The 16,812-nt window shown below is 41.7% G+C and overlaps 1 pseudogene; it reads left to right on the forward strand.

The window, feature by feature from the left end:
• LOC137503622 (uncharacterized) overlaps window positions 1-16,812 on the forward strand; it is a 74,287-nt pseudogene that overhangs the window by 41,238 nt on the left and 16,237 nt on the right.

A 16,812-nucleotide genomic window follows, 5' to 3' on the forward strand; every position in this document is an offset into this window, starting at 1 on the left:
GCATTCAAAAAAATCATTTACCTTTGAAGAACTTCAGATGTTTTCAATGAGGAGACTCTCAGATAGCAAATGTTCAGTTTTTCCTGAAAGATTATTTGTTTAGGACAAATCGCTCCGTTTTCTGCGTCACGTTTAGCTATGAAAAAACCCCTGTATCCAGGATTGTGTAAATCTATCAGCAAGCTCATTAGCATAACACAACGTTAACTATTTATGAAAATCGCAAATGAAATGAAATAAATATGCCATCTCTCAAGCTTAGCCTTTTGTAAACAACACTGTCATCTCAGATTTTCAAAATATGCTTCTCAACCATAGGAAAACAATAATTTGTGTAAAAGTAGCTAGCTAGAGTTAGCATTTCGCGTTAGCATTTAGCGTTAGCATTAGCGTTAGCATCCAGCACGCAACATTAACAAAAACATAAAAGCCTTCAAATAAAATAATTTACCTTTGAAGAACTTCTGATGTTTTCAATGAGGATACTCTCAGTTAGATAGCAGATGCTCAGTTTTTCCAAAAAGATTCCTTGTGTATTAGAAATACCTCCGTTTTATACATCACATTTGGCTACCAAAAAAAATCCATAAATTCAGTCCTCAAAACGCAAACTTTTTTCCAAATTAACTCCATAATATCGACTGAAAACATGGCAAACGTTGTTTAGAATCAATCATCAAGGTGTTTTTCACATATCTCTTCATTGATACATCGTTCTTGGACACATGCTTTCTCCCCTGAATCAAATGGTAAAGTAGAAGCAGCTGGCAATTGCGCACCGAATTCGACGCAGGACACCAGGCGGACACTTGGAAAATGTAGTCTCTTATGGTCAATCTTCCAATGATATGCCTACAAATACGTCACAATGCTGCTAAGACCTTGGGCGAACGACAGAAAGTGTAGGCTCATTCGTTGCGCAATCACAGCCATATAAGGAGAGAATGGAAAACAGAGCTTCAGAAATTCTGCTAATTCCTGGGTGATGCATCATCTTGGTTTCGCCTGTAGAATGAGTTCTGGGGCACTTACAGACAAAATCTTTGCAGATTCTGAAACTTCAGAGTGTTTTCTTTCCAAAACTGTCAAGAATATGCATAGTCGAGCATCTTTTCGTGACAAAATATCGCGCTTAAAACGGGAACGTTTTTTATCCAAAAATGAAATAGCGCCCCTAGAGCTCTAACAGGTTAAGTGTCTATAATCAGCATAAGTGCTTTCATTGCGTTCATTGATGGGGTGATCCTGGAAATGAGTCACTAGTTCTGTGTGTAAATGGGCCCGTTTGATATTGTATAGAATGCTGTTTAAGTCTATTTTCTATTGTATACTGGGTTTCCCCAATGTAGTGTTTTTTGCTAAATGTGCAAGTGATTATATACATATATGACATTTGGAGTGTAGAGTGAAATGAAAGACAACCCCCCCTCTCCAAAAGTTGGGTCTGTGCTGTTGTGAGTTGAAAAGACTTGGATAAATTCATGATGAGAGGGGGTCAACTACCCCCTCTGCTGGGTAATCTAAGAAAGCAACTGGGGGAGGAAAGGGGGAGTGTACAGGGGGTTGGGGGGGAAAAGAAGGGTGTGGTGTGGGTCCAAGCCTATTCTAAATTTAGCTGCTCACACCAATTCTTAAAAATGAGGTCTGCTGTGGTTGTTGTTCAGTGTATCAGGTCTGTTGTGTGGAATTCATCATGTGGTATCTCCAAGAGAAATGGGCCATGTGTGGTGATGTAACCGTTAATGACTTTGAGGTTCCGTTTTCGATCTGGTGAAAGGAGGTGTGAGTGGTTAATAATGGGGATGTAAATAATTGCATTAGGGAAAAAGTGACTCTTGCTTCCTTGTGCATTGATGCATTCTGTTTGATGTTTTGTATGGGTCATTATCCATATTGTTTATGCCCACCGAGAGAACCACTATGCATGCTGGTGTCTAAATGAACCTCTGTTTTCTCCAGGACCTTTTTGAAATGGTAAAATGTTGCTCCAGGGTAACTCTCCACTTGTATGGGTTATGGGTTATGAAATGGAGGGATTCTATTAACATTTGAGTCTCCCAAGACTAGTATTGGTTTATTTCCCTTCAAATTCCAATCTGCCACCTTGCCATTTGGTGTAATACTTAAAGGCCCGTAGATGTCCTCCTAGGATCATAAATTAAACTGAGGTAAGCTCCAAGTTGCCTCTTTTTCTGGGTGGCAGTGCAGAAGTCGATGTGGTGAGAGATTCATTCAACCATAGTGTTGTTAAATATGAACATAAACGCCATATTGTGCATTTAAATGGTTTCATTGTTTTGTTAAAGGAAAGGAAAAACCTAAAAGAGGAAGTGCCAAACTAAAACCAAACAAACCATAAATATATAGAGTAGAAATAAATTATGAATAAAACCATGTTCTTCTCCATCCATTTTCCTGTCTGTTAAAACCCATTTTCTAATACAGGCCATTTGGTGTTATTGTCTGTAGGTTCTGGATCCACTCCCGTGCTGCCCACAGGTCCAGAGGCCCACAGGTCCAGCCTATATGTGACTGTAACCCTGATATGGTAAGGTGAGTGATGGGGTGCTCCTGGAAGTGGGTTATGAGTAAATTGTAGGTTGATGTGGGCACTTGGCCAATGCAAGTTCAAAACAGACAGTGTGACCCAATTAAAGGCACTTCCGGTTGGCACAGGAAGCTATACGTAAACACATATCTTGCTTGGGGTATTCTCTTACAGAATCCTGAGTTTAAAGTCTTTATGTTAAAAATTGACTGATCTAGACAGGGTTGAATGCAGTCATTTTCACATTTGCAGGTTATGTACATCAAAATACCTTTTGGGTGAATTTAACCACTTCCGGATGCTCCAGGATGCTTAGATTCGACACAGGTAGACCTCATAGTGGTCTGATGGACTGTCATAGAAGACAGGTTCATAAGGCATTCATAACCCACATAGGCTTCAGGTTGAATTTAGAGGTGCAGGCAATGTATTCCTATGGGGAGAGAAGTCAATGCAAACTGTTTGAAGTAAACACCTTCTTTTAACTGCTAAGGGTTAATGCCACACGGCCAAGGTTAGGCTTGCACGGATCGGGAGGACCTCAGGAACGTACCTGAGGTCGAATTGTGCTTCTCACCCTAGCAGTTCTCTCACTGTCACCCAAAACAAATGACATTTTGGGCCTACTTTTCTCATGGTCGCTGCGCTCAGACCGAGCGAGCTACGGGATATCTCGTTGAACTCTGCACGGCCTAGAGATTATGTTTATGCCCTTGCCTGCTCTCTGTGTCTTTCAGCACCACACCTTTTCACTCCATCCTTGCTGTGTGTGTGTGTGTGTGTGTGTGAGAGCTTTTCTTTGACATCTGCTGGCGGAAATTACTGATTTACAGTTTAGGAGGGTTACCTAGTCACACATGTGAAGTTTTGGAAAGATGTGACTTTTTTAACCCTTCAAAACAGACAGTGTGACCCAATTAAAGGCACTTCCGGTTGGCACAGGAAGCTATAAGTAAACACATGTCTTTATTGACATAGCCACTTACAGAATCCTGAGTTTTAAGTCTTTAAGTTAAGAATTGACTGATCTACACAGGTTTGAATACAGTGATTTTCATAATGACAGGTTATGTGTTTCAAAACACTTTTAGGGTGAGCTAGCTTGATAGTTAACGTTTGCTTTAGTTTGCGCGCCAGCTCTGCAAATTCAGCAGGTGTGTGTGAAGGCTTCCAACAAAACGAATGACCTGCAGTGGATCAAACCATTGTGAGGCAAAGGGCGGGAGTCGCAATCTTTTGAAACTTAAAAACGCGCTATTAAGTGTCTATAATCAGCATAAGTGCTTTCATTGCGTTCATTGATGGGGTGATCCTGGAAATGAGTCACTAGTTCTGTGTGTAAATGGGCCCGTTTGATATTGTATAGAATGCTGTTTAAGTCTATTTTCTATTGTATACTGGGTTTCCCCAATGTAGTGTTTTTTGCTAAATGTGCAAGTGATTATATACATATATGACATTTGGAGTGTAGAGTGAAATGAAAGACAACCCCCCCTCTCCAAAAGTTGGGTCTGTGCTGTTGTGAGTTGAAAAGACTTGGATAAATTCATGATGAGAGGGGGTCAACTACCCCCTCTGCTGGGTAATCTAAGAAAGCAACTGGGGGAGGAAAGGGGGAGTGTACAGGGGGTTGGGGGGAAAAGAAGGGTGTGGTGTGGGTCCAAATTGTGGGTAGAGCCTATTCTAAATTTAGCTGCTCACACCAATTCTTAAAAATGAGGTCTGCTGTGGTTGTTGTTCAGTGTATCAGGTCTGTTGTGTGGAATTCATCATGTGGTATCTCCAAGAGAAATGGGCCATGTGTGGTGATGTAACCGTTAATGACTTTGAGGTTCCGTTTTCGATCTGGTGAAAGGAGGTGTGAGTGGTTAATAATGGGGATGTAAATAATTGCATTAGGGAAAAAGTGACTCTTGCTTCCTTGTGCATTGATGCATTCTGTTTGATGTTTTGTATGGGTCATTATCCATATTGTTTATGCCCACCGAGAGAACCACTATGCATGCTGGTGTCTAAATGAACCTCTGTTTTCTCCAGGACCTTTTTGAAATGGTAAAATGTTGCTCCAGGGTAACTCTCCACTTGTATGGGTTATGGGTTATGAAATGGAGGGATTCTATTAACATTTGAGTCTCCCAAGACTAGTATTGGTTTATTTCCCTTCAAATTCCAATCTGCCACCTTGCCATTTGGTGTAATACTTAAAGGCCCGTAGATGTCCTCCTAGGATCATAAATTAAACTGAGGTAAGCTCCAAGTTGCCTCTTTTTCTGGGTGGCAGTGCAGAAGTCGATGTGGTGAGAGATTCATTCAACCATAGTGTTGTTAAATATGAACATAAACGCCATATTGTGCATTTAAATGGTTTCATTGTTTTGTTAAAGGAAAGGAAAAACCTAAAAGAGGAAGTGCCAAACTAAAACCAAACAAACCATAAATATATAGAGTAGAAATAAATTATGAATAAAACCATGTTCTTCTCCATCCATTTTCCTGTCTGTTAAAACCCATTTTCTAATACAGGCCATTTGGTGTTATTGTCTGTAGGTTCTGGATCCACTCCCGTGCTGCCCACAGGTCCAGAGGCCCACAGGTCCAGCCTATATGTGACTGTAACCCTGATATGGTAAGGTGAGTGATGGGGTGCTCCTGGAAGTGGGTTATGAGTAAATTGTAGGTTGATGTGGGCACTTGGCCAATGCAAGTTCAAAACAGACAGTGTGACCCAATTAAAGGCACTTCCGGTTGGCACAGGAAAGCTATACGTAAACACATATCTTGCTTGGGGTATTCTCTTACAGAATCCTGAGTTTAAAGTCTTTATGTTAAAAATTGACTGATCTAGACAGGGTTGAATGCAGTCATTTTCACATTTGCAGGTTATGTACATCAAAATACCTTTTGGGTGAATTTAACCACTTCCGGATGCTCCAGGATGCTTAGATTCGACACAGGTAGACCTCATAGTGGTCTGATGGACTGTCATAGAAGACAGGTTCATAAGGCATTCATAACCCACATAGGCTTCAGGTTGAATTTAGAGGTGCAGGCAATGTATTCCTATGGGGAGAGAAGTCAATGCAAACTGTTTGAAGTAAACACCTTCTTTTAACTGCTAAGGGTTAATGCCACACGGCCAAGGTTAGGCTTGCACGGATCGGGAGGATCTCAGGAACGTACCTGAGGTCGAATTGTGCTTCTCACCCTAGCAGTTCTCTCACTGTCACCCAAAACAAATGACATTTTGGGCCTACTTTTCTCATGGTCGCTGCGCTCAGACCGAGCGAGCTACGGGATATCTCGTTGAACTCTGCACGGCCTAGAGATTATGTTTATGCCCTTGCCTGCTCTCTGTGTCTTTCAGCACCACACCTTTTCACTCCATCCTTGCTGTGTGTGTGTGTGTGTGTGAGAGCTTTTCTTTGACATCTGCTGGCGGAAATTACTGATTTACAGTTTAGGAGGGTTACCTAGTCACACGTGAAGTTTTGGAAAGATGTGACTTTTTTAACCCTTCAAAACAGACAGTGTGACCCAATTAAAGGCACTTCCGGTTGGCACAGGAAGCTATAAGTAAACACATGTCTTTATTGACATAGCCACTTACAGAATCCTGAGTTTTAAGTCTTTAAGTTAAGAATTGACTGATCTACACAGGTTTGAATACAGTGATTTTCATAATGACAGGTTATGTGTTTCAAAACACTTTTAGGGTGAGCTAGCTTGATAGTTAACGTTTGCTTTAGTTTGCGCGCCAGCTCTGCAAATTCAGCAGGTGTGTGTGAAGGCTTCCAACAAAACGAATGACCTGCAGTGGATCAAACCATTGTGAGGCAAAGGGCGGGAGTCGCAATCTTTTGAAACTTAAAAACGCGCTATTAAGTGTCTATAATCAGCATAAGTGCTTTCATTGCGTTCATTGATGGGGTGATCCTGGAAATGAGTCACTAGTTCTGTGTGTAAATGGGCCCGTTTGATATTGTATAGAATGCTGTTTAAGTCTATTTTCTATTGTATACTGGGTTTCCCCAATGTAGTGTTTTTTGCTAAATGTGCAAGTGATTATATACATATATGACATTTGGAGTGTAGAGTGAAATGAAAGACAACCCCCCCTCTCCAAAAGTTGGGTCTGTGCTGTTGTGAGTTGAAAAGACTTGGATAAATTCATGATGAGAGGGGGTCAACTACCCCCTCTGCTGGGTAATCTAAGAAAGCAACTGGGGGAGGAAAGGGGGAGTGTACAGGGGGTTGGGGGGAAAAGAAGGGTGTGGTGTGGGTCCAAATTGTGGGTAGAGCCTATTCTAAATTTAGCTGCTCACACCAATTCTTAAAAATGAGGTCTGCTGTGGTTGTTGTTCAGTGTATCAGGTCTGTTGTGTGGAATTCATCATGTGGTATCTCCAAGAGAAATGGGCCATGTGTGGTGATGTAACCGTTAATGACTTTGAGGTTCCGTTTTCGATCTGGTGAAAGGAGGTGTGAGTGGTTAATAATGGGGATGTAAATAATTGCATTAGGGAAAAAGTGACTCTTGCTTCCTTGTGCATTGATGCATTCTGTTTGATGTTTTGTATGGGTCATTATCCATATTGTTTATGCCCACCGAGAGAACCACTATGCATGCTGGTGTCTAAATGAACCTCTGTTTTCTCCAGGACCTTTTTGAAATGGTAAAATGTTGCTCCAGGGTAACTCTCCACTTGTATGGGTTATGGGTTATGAAATGGAGGGATTCTATTAACATTTGAGTCTCCCAAGACTAGTATTGGTTTATTTCCCTTCAAATTCCAATCTGCCACCTTGCCATTTGGTGTAATACTTAAAGGCCCGTAGATGTCCTCCTAGGATCATAAATTAAACTGAGGTAAGCTCCAAGTTGCCTCTTTTTCTGGGTGGCAGTGCAGAAGTCGATGTGGTGAGAGATTCATTCAACCATAGTGTTGTTAAATATGAACATAAACGCCATATTGTGCATTTAAATGGTTTCATTGTTTTGTTAAAGGAAAGGAAAAACCTAAAAGAGGAAGTGCCAAACTAAAACCAAACAAACCATAAATATATAGAGTAGAAATAAATTATGAATAAAACCATGTTCTTCTCCATCCATTTTCCTGTCTGTTAAAACCCATTTTCTAATACAGGCCATTTGGTGTTATTGTCTGTAGGTTCTGGATCCACTCCCGTGCTGCCCACAGGTCCAGAGGCCCACAGGCCCACAGGTCCAGCCTATATGTGACTGTAACCCTGATATGGTAAGGTGAGTGATGGGGTGCTCCTGGAAGTGGGTTATGAGTAAATTGTAGGTTGATGTGGGCACTTGGCCAATGCAAGTTCAAAACAGACAGTGTGACCCAATTAAAGGCACTTCCGGTTGGCACAGGAAGCTATACGTAAACACATATCTTGCTTGGGGTATTCTCTTACAGAATCCTGAGTTTAAAGTCTTTATGTTAAAAATTGACTGATCTAGACAGGGTTGAATGCAGTCATTTTCACATTTGCAGGTTATGTACATCAAAATACCTTTTGGGTGAATTTAACCACTTCCGGATGCTCCAGGATGCTTAGATTCGACACAGGTAGACCTCATAGTGGTCTGATGGACTGTCATAGAAGACAGGTTCATAAGGCATTCATAACCCACATAGGCTTCAGGTTGAATTTAGAGGTGCAGGCAATGTATTCCTATGGGGAGAGAAGTCAATGCAAACTGTTTGAAGTAAACACCTTCTTTTAACTGCTAAGGGTTAATGCCACACGGCCAAGGTTAGGCTTGCACGGATCGGGAGGACCTTAGGAACGTACCTGAGGTCGAATTGTGCTTCTCACCCTAGCAGTTCTCTCACTGTCACCCAAAACAAATGACATTTTGGGCCTACTTTTCTCATGGTCGCTGCGCTCAGACCGAGCGAGCTACGGGATATCTCGTTGAACTCTGCACGGCCTAGAGATTATGTTTATGCCCTTGCCTGCTCTCTGTGTCTTTCAGCACCACACCTTTTCACTCCATCCTTGCTGTGTGTGTGTGTGAGAGCTTTTCTTTGACATCTGCTGGCGGAAATTACTGATTTACAGTTTAGGAGGGTTACCTAGTCACACATGTGAAGTTTTGGAAAGATGTGACTTTTTTAACCCTTCAAAACAGACAGTGTGACCCAATTAAAGGCACTTCCGGTTGGCACAGGAAGCTATAAGTAAACACATGTCTTTATTGACATAGCCACTTACAGAATCCTGAGTTTTAAGTCTTTAAGTTAAGAATTGACTGATCTACACAGTTTGAATACAGTGATTTTCATAATGACAGGTTATGTGTTTCAAAACACTTTAGGGTGAGCTAGCTTGATAGTTAACGTTTGCTTTAGTTTGCGCGCCAGCTCTGCAAATCAGCAGGTGTGTGTGAAGGCTTCCAACAAAACGAATGACCTGCAGTGGATCAAACCATTGTGAGGCAAAGGGCGGGAGTCGCAATCTTTTGAAACTTAAAACGCGCTATTAAGTGTCTATAATCAGCATAAGTGCTTTCATTGCGTTCATTGATGGGGTGATCCTGGAAATGAGTCACTAGTTCTGTGTGTAAATGGGCCCGTTTGATATTGTATAGAATGCTGTTTAAGTCTATTTTCTATTGTATACTGGGTTTCCCCAATGTAGTGTTTTTTGCTAAATGTGCAAGTGATTATATACATATATGACATTTGGAGTGTAGAGTGAAATGAAAGACACCCCCCCTCTCCAAAAGTTGGGTCTGTGCTGTTGTGAGTTGAAAAGACTTGGATAAATTCATGATGAGAGGGGTCAACTACCCCCTCTGCTGGGTAATCTAAGAAAGCAACTGGGGGAGGAAAGGGGGAGTGTACAGGGGTTGGGGGGAAAAGAAGGGTGTGGTGTGGGTCCAAATTGTGGGTAGAGCCTATTCTAAATTTAGCTGCTCACACCAATTCTTAAAAATGAGGTCTGCTGTGGTTGTTGTTCAGTGTATCAGGTCTGTTGTGTGGAATTCATCATGTGGTATCTCCAAGAGAAATGGGCCATGTGTGGTGATGTAACCGTTAATGACTTTGAGGTTCCGTTTTCGATCTGGTGAAAGGAGGTGTGAGTGGTTAATAATGGGGATGGTAAATAATTGCATTAGGGAAAAAGTGACTCTTGCTTCCTTGTGCATTGATGCATTCTGTTTGATGTTTTGTATGGGTCATTATCCATATTGTTTATGCCCACCGAGAGAACCACTATGCATGCTGGTGTCTAAATGAACCTCTGTTTTTCTCCAGGACCTTTTTGAAATGGTAAAATGTTGCTCCAGGGTAACTCTCCACTTGTATGGGTTATGGGTTATGAAATGGAGGGATTCTATTAACATTTGAGTCTCCCAAGACTAGTATTGGTTTATTTCCTTCAAATTCCAATCTGCCACCTTGCCATTTGGTGTAATACTTAAAGGCCCGTAGATGTCCTCCTAGGATCATAAATTAAACTGAGGTAAGCTCCAAGTTGCCTCTTTTCTGGGTGGGCAGTGCAGAAGTCGATGTGGTGAGAGATTCATTCAACCATAGTGTTGTTAAATATGAACATAAACGCCATATTGTGCATTTAAATGGTTTCATTGTTTTGTTAAAGGAAAGGAAAAACCTAAAAGAGGAAGTGCCAAACTAAAACCAAACAAACCATAAATATATAGAGTAGAAATAAATTATGAATAAAACCATGTTCTTCTCCATCCATTTTCCTGTCTGTTAAAACCCATTTTCTAATACAGGCCATTTGGTGTTATTGTCTGTAGGTTCTGGATCCACTCCCGTGCTGGCCACAGGTCCAGAGGCCCACAGGTCCAGCCTATATGTGACTGTAACCCTGATATGGTAAGGTGAGTGATGGGGTGCTCCTGGAAGTGTGGTTATGAGTAAATTGTAGGTTGATGTGGGCACTTGGCCAATGCAAGTTCAAAACAGACAGTGTGACCCAATTAAAGGCACTTCCGGTTGGCACAGGAAGCTATACGTAAACACATATCTTGCTTGGGGTATTCTCTTACAGAATCCTGAGTTTAAAGTCTTTATGTTAAAAATTGACTGATCTAGACAGGGTTGAATGCAGTCATTTTCACATTTGCAGGTTATGTACATCAAAATACCTTTTGGGTGAATTTTAACCACTTCCGGATGCTCCAGGATGCTTAGATTCGACACAGGTAGACCTCATAGTGGTCTGATGGACTGTCATAGAAGACAGGTTCATAAGGCATTCATAACCCACATAGGCTTCAGGTTGAATTTAGAGGTGCAGGCAATGTATTCCTATGGGGAGAGGAAGTCAATGCAAACTGTTTGAAGTAAACACCTTCTTTTAACTGCTAAGGGTTAATGCCACACGGCCAAGGTTAGGCTTGCACGGATCGGGAGGATCTCAGGAACGTACCTGAGGTCGAATTGTGCTTCTCACCCTAGCAGTTCTCTCACTGTCACCCAAAACAAATGACATTTTGGGCCTACTTTTCTCATGGTCGCTGCGCTCAGGACCGAGCGAGCTACGGATATCTCGTTGAACTCTGCACGGCCTAGAGATTATGTTTATGCCCTTGCCTGCTCTCTGTGTCTTTCAGCACCACAACCTTTTCACTCCATCCTTGCTGTGTGTGTGTGTGTGTGAGAGAGCTTTTCTTTGACATCTGCTGGCGGAAATTACTGATTTACAGTTTAGGAGGGTTACCTAGTCACACATGTGAAGTTTGGAAAGATGTGACTTTTTTAACCCTTCAAAACAGACAGTGTGACCCAATTAAAGGCACTTCCGGTTGGCACAGGAAGCTATAAGTAAACACATGTCTTTATTGACATAGCCACTTACAGAATCCTGAGTTTTAAGTCTTTAAGTTAAGAATTGACTGATCTACACAGGTTTGAATACAGTGATTTTCATAATGACAGGTTATGTGTTTCAAAACACTTTTAGGGTGAGCTAGCTTGATAGTTAACGTTTGCTTTAGTTTGCGCGCCAGCTCTGCAAATTCAGCAGGTGTGTGTGAAGGCTTCCAACAAAACGAATGACCTGCAGTGGATCAAACCATTGTGAGGCAAAGGGCGGGAGTCGCAATCTTTTGAAACTTAAAAACGCGCTATTAAGTGTCTATAATCAGCATAAGTGCTTTCATTGCGTTCATTGATGGGGTGATCCTGGAAATGAGTCACTAGTTCTGTGTGTAAATGGGCCCGTTTGATATTGTATAGAATGCTGTTTAAGTCTATTTTCTATTGTATACTGGTTTTCCCCAATGTAGTGTTTTTTGCTAAATGTGCAAGTGATTATATACATATATGACATTTGGAGTGTAGAGTGAAATGAAAGACAACCCCCCCCTCTCCAAAAGTGGGTCTGTGCTGTTGTGAGTTGAAAAGACTTGGATAAATTCATGATGAGAGGGGGTCAACTACCCCCTCTGCTGGGTAATCTAAGAAAGCAACTGGGGGAGGAAAGGGGGAGTGTACAGGGGGTTGGGGGGAAAAGAAGGGTGTGGTGTGGGTCCAAATTGTGGGTAGAGCCTATTCTAAATTTAGCTGCTCACACCAATTCTTAAAAATGAGGTCTGCTGTGGTTGTTGTTCAGTGTATCAGGTCTGTTGTGTGGAATTCATCATGTGGTATCTCCAAGAGAAATGGGCCATGTGTGGTGATGTAACCGTTAATGACTTTGAGGTTCCGTTTTCGATCTGGTGAAAGGAGGTGTGAGTGGTTAATAATGGGGATGTAAATAATTGCATTAGGGAAAAAGTGACTCTTGCTTCCTTGTGCATTGATGCATTCTGTTTGATGTTTTGTATGGGTCATTATCCATATTGTTTATGCCCACCGAGAGAACCACTATGCATGCTGGTGTCTAAATGAACCTCTGTTTTCTCCAGGACCTTTTTGAAATGGTAAAATGTTGCTCCAGGGTAACTCTCCACTTGTATGGGTTATGGGTTATGAAATGGAGGGATTTCTATTAACATTTGAGTCTCCCAAGACTAGTATTGGTTTATTTCCCTTCAAATTCCAATCTGCCACCTTGCCATTTGGTGTAATACTTAAAGGCCCGTAGATGTCCTCCTAGGATCATAAATTAAACTGAGGTAAGCTCCAAGTTGCCTCTTTTTCTGGGTGGCAGTGCAGAAGTCGATGTGGTGAGAGATTCATTCAACCATAGTGTTGTTAAATATGAACATAAACGCCATATTGTGCATTTAAAAGGTTTCATTGATTTGTTAAAGAAAGGAAAAACCTAAAAGAGGAAGTGCCAAACTAAAAACCAAACAAACCATAAATATATAGAGTAGAAATAAATTATGAATAAAACCATGTTCTTCTCCATCCATTTTCCTGTCTGTTAAAACCCATTTCTAATACAGGCCATTTGGTGTTATTGTCTGTAGGTTCTGGATCCACTCCCGTGCTGCCCACAGGTCCAGAGGCCCACAGGTCCAGCCTATATGTGACTGTAACCCTGATATGGAAGGTGAGTGATGGGGTGCTCCTGGAAGTGGGTTATGAGTAAATTGTAGGTTGATGTGGGCACTTGGCCAATGCAAGTTCAAAACAGACAGTGTGACCCAATTAAAGGCACTTCCGGTTGGCACAGGAAGCTATACGTAAACACATATCTTGCTTGGGGTATTCTCTTACAGAATCCTGAGTTTAAAGTCTTTATGTTAAAAATTGACTGATCTAGACAGGGTTGAATGCAGTCATTTTCACATTTGCAGGTTATGTACATCAAAATACCTTTTGGGTGAATTTAACCACTTCCGGATGCTCCAGGATGCTTAGATTCGACACAGGTAGACCTCATAGTGGTCTGATGGACTGTCATAGAAGACAGGTTCATAAGGCATTCATAACCCACATAGGCTTCAGGTTGAATTTAGAGGTGCAGGCAATGTATTCCTATGGGAGAGAAGTCAATGCAAACTGTTTGAAGTAAACACCTCTTTTTAACTGCTAAGGGTTCATGCCACACGGCCAAGGTTAGGCTTGCACGGATCGGGAGGATCTCAGGAACGTACCTGAGGTCGAATTGTGCTTCTCACCCTAGCAGTTCTCTCACTGTCACCCAAAACAAATGACATTTTGGGCCTACTTTTCTCATGGTCGCTGCGCTCAGACCGAGCGAGCTACGGGATATCTCGTTGAACTCTGCACGGCCTAGAGATTATGTTTATGCCCTTGCCTGCTCTCTGTGTCTTTCAGCACCACAACCTTTTCACTCCATCCTTGCTGTGTGTGTGTGTGAGAGCTTTTCTTTGACATCTGCTGGCGGAAATTACTGATTTACAGTTTAGGAGGGTTACCTAGTCACACATGTGAAGTTTTGGAAAGATGTGACTTTTTTAACCCTTCAAAACAGACAGTGTGACCCAATTAAAGGCACTTCCGGTTGGCACAGGAAGCTATAAGTAAACACATGTCTTTATTGACATAGCCACTTACAGAATCCTGAGTTTTAAGTCTTTAAGTTAAGAATTGACTGATCTACACAGGTTTGAATACAGTGATTTTCATAATGACAGGTTATGTGTTTCAAAACACTTTTAGGGTGAGCTAGCTTGATAGTTAACGTTTGCTTTAGTTTGCGCGCCCAGCTCTGCAAATTCAGCAGGTGTGTGTGAAGGCTTCCAACAAAACGAATGACCTGCAGTGGATCAAACCATTGTGAGGCAAAGGGCGGGAGTCGCAATCTTTTGAAACTTAAAAACGCGCTATTAAGTGTCTATAATCAGCATAAGTGCTTTCATTGCGTTCATTGATGGGGTGATCCTGGAAATGAGTCACTAGTTCTGTGTGTAAATGGGCCCGTTTGATATTGTATAGAATGCTGTTTAAGTCTATTTTCTATTGTATACTGGGTTTCCCAATGTAGTGTTTTTTGCTAAATGTGCAAGTGATTATATACATATATGACATTTGGAGTGTAGAGTGAAATGAAAGACAACCCCCCCTCTCCAAAAGTTGGGTCTGTGCTGTTGTGAGTTGAAAAGACTTGGATAAATTCATGATGAGAGGGGGTCAACTACCCCCTCTGCTGGGTAATCTAAGAAAGCAACTGGGGGAGGAAAGGGGGAGTGTACAGGGGGTTGGGGGGAAAAGAAGGGTGTGGTGTGGGTCCAAATTGTGGGTAGAGCCTATTCTAAATTTAGCTGCTCACACCAATTCTTAAAAATGAGGTCTGCTGTGGTTGTTGTTCAGTGTATCAGGTCTGTTGTGTGGAATTCATCATGTGGTATCTCCAAGAGAAATGGGCCATGTGTGGTGATGTAACCGTTAATGACTTTGAGGTTCCGTTTTCGATCTGGTGAAAGGAGGTGTGAGTGGTTAATAATGGGGATGTAAATAATTGCATTAGGAAAAAGTGACTCTTGCTTCCTTGTGCATTGATGCATTCTGTTTGATGTTTTGTATGGGTCATTATCCATATTGTTTATGCCCACCGAGAGAACCACTATGCATGCTGGTGTCTAAATGAACCTCTGTTTTCTCCAGGACCTTTTTGAAATGGTAAAATGTTGCTCCAGGGTAACTCTCCACTTGTATGGGTTATGGGTTATGAAATGGAGGGATTCTATTAACATTTGAGTCTCCCAAGACTAGTATTGGTTTATTTCCCTTCAAATTCCAATCTGCCATCCTTGCCATTTGGTGTAATACTTAAAGGCCCGTAGATGTCCTCCTAGGATCATAAATTAAACTGAGGTAAGCTCCAAGTTGCCTCTTTTTCTGGGTGGCAGTGCAGAAGTCGATGTGGTGAGAGATTCATTCAACCATAGTGTTGTTAAATATGAACATAAACGCCATATTGTGCATTTAAATGGTTTCATTGTTTTGTTAAAGGAAAGGAAAAACCTAAAAGAGGAAGTGCCAAACTAAAACCAAACAAACCATAAATATATAGAGTAGAAATAAATTATGAATAAAACCATGTTCTTCTCCATCCATTTTCCTGTCTGTTAAAACCCATTTTCTAATACAGGCCATTTGGTGTTATTGTCTGTAGGTTCTGGATCCACTCCCGTGCTGCCCACAGGTCCAGAGGCCCACAGGTCCAGCCTATATGTGACTGTAACCCCTGATATGGTAAGGTGAGTGATGGGGTGCTCCTGGAAGTGGGTTATGAGTAAATTGTAGGTTGATGTGGGCACTTGGCCAATGCAAGTTCAAAACAGACAGTGTGACCCAATTAAAGGCACTTCGGTTGGCACAGGAAGCTATACGTAAACACATATCTTGCTTGGGGTATTCTCTTACAGAATCCTGAGTTTAAAGTCTTATGTTAAAAATTGACTGATCTAGACAGGGTTGAATGCAGTCATTTTCACATTTGCAGGTTATGTACATCAAAGTACCTTTTGGGTGAATTTAACCACTTCCGGATGCTCCAGGATGCTTAGATTCGACACAGGTAGACCTCATAGTGGTCTGATGGACTGTCATAGAAGACAGGTTCATAAGGCATTCATAACCCACATAGGCTTCAGGTTGAATTTAGAGGTGCAGGCAATGTATTCCTATGGGGAGAGAAGTCAATGCAAACTGTTTGAAGTAAACACCTTCTTTTAACTGCTAAGGGTTAATGCCACACGGCCAAGGTTAGGGCTTGCACGGATCGGGAGGATCTCAGGAACGTACCTGAGGTCGAATTGTGCTTCTCACCACTAGCAGTTCTCTCACTGTCACCCAAAACAAATGACATTTTGGGCCTACTTTTCTCATGGTCGCTGCGCTCAGACCGAGCGAGCTACGGGATATCTCGTTGAACTCTGCACGGCCTAGAGATTATGTTTATGCCCTTGCCTGCTCTCTGTGTCTTTCAGCACCACACCTTTTCACTCCATCCTTGCTGTGTGTGTGTGTGTGTGTGAGAGCTTTTCTTTGACATCTGCTGGCGGAAATTACTGATTTACAGTTTAGGAGGGTTACCTAGTCACACATGTGAAGTTTTGGAAAGATGTGACTTTTTTAACCCTTCAAAACAGACAGTGTGACCCAATTAAAGGCACTTCCGGTTGGCACAGGAAGCTATAGTAAACACATGTCTTTATTGACATAGCCACTTACAGAATCCTGAGTTTTAAGTCTTTAAGTTAAGAATTGACTGATCTACACAGGTTTGAATACAGTGATTTTCATAATGACAGGTTATGTGTTTCAAACACTTTTAGGGTGAGCTAGCTTGATAGTTAACGTTTGCTTTAGTTTGCGCGCCAGCTCTGCAAATTCAGCAGGTGTGTGTGA

Source organism: Anabrus simplex, unplaced genomic scaffold (assembly GCF_040414725.1).
Source record: "Anabrus simplex isolate iqAnaSimp1 unplaced genomic scaffold, ASM4041472v1 ctg00000157.1, whole genome shotgun sequence".
Lineage (NCBI taxonomy): Eukaryota > Metazoa > Arthropoda > Insecta > Orthoptera > Tettigoniidae > Anabrus > Anabrus simplex.